The sequence below is a fragment of the Pteropus alecto genome, unplaced genomic scaffold, assembly GCF_000325575.1.
Source record: "Pteropus alecto unplaced genomic scaffold, ASM32557v1 scaffold81, whole genome shotgun sequence".
Classification (NCBI taxonomy): domain Eukaryota; kingdom Metazoa; phylum Chordata; class Mammalia; order Chiroptera; family Pteropodidae; genus Pteropus; species Pteropus alecto.
In genome coordinates, this window is record NW_006433378.1 from 3,284,324 (window position 1) to 3,290,619 (window position 6,296).

General features: G+C 41.6%; 1 protein-coding gene across 4 annotated transcripts in view; it reads left to right on the forward strand.

Annotated features, from left to right (window-relative positions):
* B3GALNT1 (beta-1,3-N-acetylgalactosaminyltransferase 1 (globoside blood group)) overlaps nt 1-6,296 on the forward strand; it is a 23,122-nt gene that overhangs the window by 12,071 nt on the left and 4,755 nt on the right. Inside the window, exon 3 of one of the 4 annotated variants that reach the window (XM_025044234.1) lies at nt 2,819-2,948. The exons of the other annotated variants lie outside the window; for them this stretch is intronic. The gene's annotated coding sequence lies outside the window, so the exon portion shown is untranslated. The remainder of the gene's footprint in view (nt 1-2,818; nt 2,949-6,296) is intronic. 4 annotated transcript variants of the gene reach the window in all.

Here is a 6,296-nt window from a genome sequence, read left to right on the forward strand (position 1 = left end):
TTTCTGATACAGTCAGAGGGGGTCAGAAGGCGAGAGTTTTATATTGCTTTGCTATGAATTAATGAATTCAGCTTGAGAGGGTACTACTAGGGAAAATTTCCTCAAGAATATATATTGAAATGCAGTCCCACCCTTTATTAGGAATAGGACATGATTGATGCATGTAATTATGATTTGTTCTTAAACTCAGGACACACAGGACCTTTTTAGGCACTTACGGTTTCCACTCCCTTTGCAATATTGGTTTTTTGTTTTTTGTTTTTTGTAGAAGAAAAGTCAGAATGTTGCACAATCGACAGTAGTTTAGTCATTAATAGCATGTGTAACTTGGATGACTCTGAATCTAGCATGCTTGCTTTTCATTGAAATTTGTTTTTTTTCTGTCTGTACCTTTTAAGATGCACATAGGCAGAAACAGTTTAGCCTATAAGAATAAGACTTTGTGTTAGAAGATACCGAAAGTAAAATAAGCATCTGCTAACAGAATTTAGGGAGTTTACTTTGGGGTTCAATTTATTCTTGGGAATGTTTTCTCAATACTTTAAGTGGATAAAAGCATATCACCAGACCATTCGCACAGTATTCAGATATCTAGCAAGCACCTACTGTGTGCTAGGCACCCGGGGATATGACAGTGAACAAAGTGGCAAGGTCTTTTCCCTCATGAACCTAACATTCCTGTGAAGGGAACAGACAGTAAACAAGTAGACAAAAAAAGAGAGAGAGAGAGAGAAAACCCCAGGTAGTGTTAGATGCTGAGGAGAGAATAATGAAGGATGTGACGGAAGGGCTGGGGCAGCCACTGGAGCTGGGAGCACAGGGAAGAACTCTCCTAAACGGCAATTCACTGAGACCTGCGGCAGGAGAAAGCCAGGCTTTTCAAGAAGCAGCTTGAGTTAGAGGGAAAGAAAGTGCAGATACCCCAAAAGCAGGAAGAGTTTGACATATTCAGGGATCAGAAAGGAAGCCATTGTGTCTGAAATAGGGACGGGAGGAGGCAGTGGCCGCAGATGAGATAAAGGCTCGTGTATTCCTATAGAGACAGAGTTGATAGATCTTCATTAAAAATGTTAACATTGTTATCTTTAAGCTTTTATTGTCTTTGTGCTTTTTTTCGCATTCACAAAATTTTCCCTAATGAACATATACATTTACAATTAGAAAAAAATTTATATTTTTTAAAATAAATGTTATTAAAAATAAATATAAATAATTATTCTTTTAAATAATTAAATTGCTTTCCCTTTGCAGAAAATAACCAACATTTTTTCAACCCAGGAAAGAATTTCAGGTTATTTTGGCTTAAATAATCGTATCGTTGCAGTAACTCTGTTCTGTTTCTCTGGAATCCTTGCATTGGAACCGATTCCTCTGTATGCCCCACCCCCACGTATTTCTAGTGCTCAGCATGTTTTTGATGCAAAATAATCTGCACGAATGATAATTTATTAGCTACTACTGTTATTAATACTTCACATTTCAGGTTTTGAGAGTGGTAAACTGAGTCTTTTATTTAAAGATGGTGATGCTGCTTTTACTGTTTCGGTCAAGGTTCACTGATTGCAGAAAATTAAAACCCACTCAGAATAGCTCTGGTCAGGAGACATGCAGCACACTCCCCTGAATAGGAAGGTAGTGGCCAAGCACGTGAGTTTTGGAGTCCTGTTTGATTTTGTCTTCACCGCCTCCAAGCCTGCAACTTTGGACAAGTTACTGGTTATCCCCAAGCCTTAGTTTTCTTGTCTATTAAATGCAAACAGTAAATGTTTTAAAGTGCCTTAATTTGTGGGGTCTCTTGAAGACTACATGAGTTAGTGCCTGGCAGCCCCTGTTGATGCTTTCATCATGACTGAGACACCCAGGGCTGGCATGTTGTGTAGACAGCTGAACTGCCAACACTGATTGCACACAGTAACCAGATATGCAAACTAACTGATGGGATTGCCAAGCTTTTTTATGCTTCCATTGAAGTATAACAAACAAAAAAAGTGCACAAGGTAGAAGATGAATTTTTGGAGTAAACATTCCTGTAGCCACCATTTAGGTTAAGAAATAGAACATGGCCAGCACCCAAGGAAGTCCCCTCCAGCTTGTCCCAGTTATATTTCCTCCCTCTGCCCAGAGGTTACCAGTGTAACCTCAGTTCCATCACCATAGATTACTTTTGCCTGCTTTTCAACTCTTTGTAAATCGAATCATAATGTCTCTTCTTTTCTAAGAGATGCTTCATGATGTCATGTGAGGTTGTAGTTTGTTTATTTTCATTTTGTATAATGTGCCATTATATAAATTTATCTCTTCTATTGTGGGTTGTTTCTAGGTTGGAGCTGTCATGAATAGTATGCTATTATGAAGTTCCTTGAACTTTTTTGGTGTCCTTAATGTACATATCGTTGAATGTTCTACCTAGCAGCAGAGTTGCTATATCATAGCATATGTATATGTTCAGCATTAGTGAATAACAATGAAAATTTTGCCACAGTAACTGAACCAATCTGTTCAAAAAAAATTTTTCACTCCAAACTAATCTCAAATTTTTAGTTACAAAAAAACAGAAACTAGTTTCTCAGTTCAGTGAATGCAAAGATATTATAGGACAGGATTTCTCAAAGTATGGAATTCTGGTCCTGCCAGAGACTCCGAAAATGAAATAGGTTCTGTGTTCAGATAAATCTGAGAAACATTGCATAACATATCCTCTTCTGAGAGAATGTACATTAATAGTAAATTTCCGGGAAGCTCTCTATAAAAAATAATGGTTTAAGTTTCTTTGAATACTTCCCCATTTACTTTTTTTTTGGTCCACGGATCCTTTTAGGGCTAAATCACCTGTGGATAAGACGTAGGTGCAGTCTGCGGTTGGACTGGGCAGCGGGGTGGCCGTCGCTGGATGCCATTGTTGCAGGAAGTGACAACCAACAGAAGAATTTGGATGCTCAGACAACTTTGTGAGAGGAAGGAGAATTTATTAGACTGACGGAGCGTGTGGGGTTAACAACTCCATGCACGAGCTCACTCTAGTTGGATTTATTACAGTTTATATACTCTTGCAGTGTCCATGCAAGGGGCATGTAATTCCTTTGTCTGAGGTTTCACGTGTGCCTCCTTACTCAGGATGGGGAGAGGGAGCTTCGGGTGATGCTGGCTGCAGGGAGGAGGAGCTTCGGGTGGTGGTGGCTGCAGGGAGGAGGAATTTCCAGACCACTGGTCTTACAGGTCGTTTGTTTTGTAGAACCTGCGACCTTGGCGTTATCAGCACCATTATAGGATTCTTAAACAGAGACAGGACCTGCTCAATGGATTCTATCCAAAGGCTGAGCTCTAATTGTAACATAACGAGCAGTTTTACACAGTCTTGTTATTGCTACACAGCTACAGAGATAAGAAAGAACATTAGTTGGTTGGAAACGCATCGATGTGAGCTGGAGAATCCTTGAGGTGGGGGAGGTAGCGATGGGAAAACATGTTAGGCGAAGAGCACTGGGCAACATGGGAGGCGAGAGCAGTTTTAACCGGCTGAGTCGGTTATTTCCGCAGGCCCTTTCCTTTGCATTTTTTTCAGATGCCTCCTCTCCTCTCTCATTCTCCCCTTTGAGACTCCAGACATTCGATTTTTATGCTGGAGTCTCACATTCTCCATCTAAACTAGCCTGGGGGATCTCCTGATAGTTGCGGGTAAAGTATATGTGGGCTGTAACTTGCTGCTGTATGGTGGCTTCCACCATGCCTTTTAAGTTTTTCATTAGCAGGGGCAGCAGACATGGCTCTCTCAGGCAAATTCCTGGGAGTAGTATAACTGCACCTAATAAGGTTTTAAACCTACCAAAGGCTGAAAACCATCCCCCAAAAAGGCTATCCGGGGTTCCATCTGTGCCATCCTTGCATGGACACATGTGCCAGTTTTGTCATCTTTTTGACAAGGTCCTCAACTGCCTGGCCCTGGTCATCTGTCTGTAGGCAGCAATTGGTAAGATTGAATTTTCCACACACGCCTTCTTTTGCTGCTAATAGATAGTCTAGTGCCACCTGTTTTGGTAGATGGCGTTTCTCATCTGAGTCTGTTGATGTGCAAGGAGGGTCAGGGCTCTCCCAGTCTCATTGGTAATGATTTCTAAGACTGTCTGCAGTCAGTAATCCGGTTTAACATGTAAATGGGGTATGGTGTCCCCAAGATTTATCTTCTGCCCAAGTGGCAGGCCTATAGTATTGGATTATCCACTCTAGGGGCCACTCATTATCCTTCTTGTCCCCTATTTGGAGGTCTCTTTTTACCCGTGGTAAGGGTTGTGGGACCAGGTAACTAAGCAGTTCTCCTGTTTTCAGAAGTAAGAGAAAGAAGAATGGCTTTATCATGTCAATTATACAGTTACCTTCCTAATTTCTGGGGAGGTGATATAGGCCTTGTTTCTATAAATCTAGTAAGGCTCACGTGGGGTTATTTAGTCTTGGACCCTGTCTGGGTCCTGCTAGGCTTTAGTTAGCTCTGGGAATCTGGCCAGCGGATTTCTCTCTGTCCTGTTTCCCTAGTACACGCTTTATTTGGAGGTGGCATTATAATACCATGGGCTAAGGCAAATTAAGTTTTCGACCGACTCTATGAGATTTCCTTTACCTCCAGCCAGGCAGTATTGTCCTAGAATAGTATGTTTTAAAATCTATTGACTATCATCAGAGTTGTGTGGGGCCATTATATTTGGCATTGTCTTGATGGGAACTAATTCTGCAGCTTCCCACGGCTGCTAATCCCCTATCAGAGTACCCCCTACATATATAGCTGGAAGTGATATTCAGGGAGTGAGCTATTCCTTCAGCCAACCTTCCTTTGTTCTGCAGATGTCTTCCTGGCCTGGCCACAGGGCAGATCAGCACATTGTAGTCTCCAGATGTGGCCCGACTAACACCCCAATTTTCCTGCCTCCTCCCTACATGATTTCCCTTCAGAGATTTTATTCCCTTAATCTTAAGGGGATGTTGAGGGAGGAAGATCTGTCTTCTGTAACTTCTTCAAAGCTGAGATAGGGCTGTAGTCCCTGCCTACTGGGAATAAAAATCTCTGAAAGCCTAAGGGACCTGGAGGCAGACAACGTGAGGTCATTCCAGCATGTAGAAGTGTTAGGAAGCCTTGCAACCTAGAAGATATAAACTTAGTCAAAATTAATAGTAGAGGTAGTTGACAATGAAGTTACTTTTTCATGGCAGTTTATTAATTCGAGGTACACAAAAGTTCCTTGATTCCACATGTGGACTTATCTAGTTTCCGGAGCAAGAGTTTAAGATCTTGCATGGGTTCACAGGAATAGGCTGCACTTTCCAGTTTATTTTCTGGAGGAACCTGTGAGGGCTCATAAGAAACTGGTTTAATTTGAGATAAATGTACACAGCTGTTGATTCCTTGTAATTTGATAGCAATTGGGGAGCTTAATGAAGCTTGATGGGGCCCTTTCTATTTGCCTTGAGGGCTGGCTTTCAACAGATTACAGAGAGGTAGTTGCTCTGCTAGTAGGAAACCCTGACATAGAGGCGGGTTGTCTACTATGGTTTAGTTTTAGGTTCCCCACAAATGAGCTTTGTGTGGAGGGCAAGGGGGTTGCACTACCCACCCCGCCGCCGCCCCCCGTTTTGGCGAGGTCCCAATTTTATAGACAGGGTGCTTTCCACACTGGACCTTGGTCCTGATGTGTGGCAGAGAACTTCATTGCTAGTCCTGGTCTCACAATGGGAAAAGTAAATTACATTAGGCTGACTATTTATTCCTGTTACTATGTAGATAGCATTGGAGAGAGGCCTATGGGATGGGTCAGGACAGTAGGTAGCTCTAGTATCTAGTAAAAATTTAGTTTTTCCTTCTTGCCATGTCGAGGGTAACCTGAGGCTCCACTGTTAAGATTATGGTGAATTTTCCTAGGACTGGAGCTTGCAAGTGCTTGAGCCTCCATTGTTGGAGGAGAGAGCAGCCCCTTCATGAGAGGTATTGTGATGCTTGATTTATAGCTGAAAAAGAAAATTTTATGAAGTTAAATAACTTCCCCAAGGTCATACAACCAGTAAGTATTGCAGCCAAAATTTAGGGTGAGCTATTTAACTCTGATATCCAAGCATATTTATTATGTTTTTCTTCCTTTTTTGATAAATTTAAAATACAAAGAGAACTATAAATGTAAGAGAATGCCTCTGTTTCCATCACCCTGAATTAACTACTGATATTTTATAGTATTTGTGGCTAGTCTGTTTTTCCCCTTTTCACCTCATTCTTCCTTCATTCTTCCACTGACACCCACATTGCTGAGTGTGGAAAG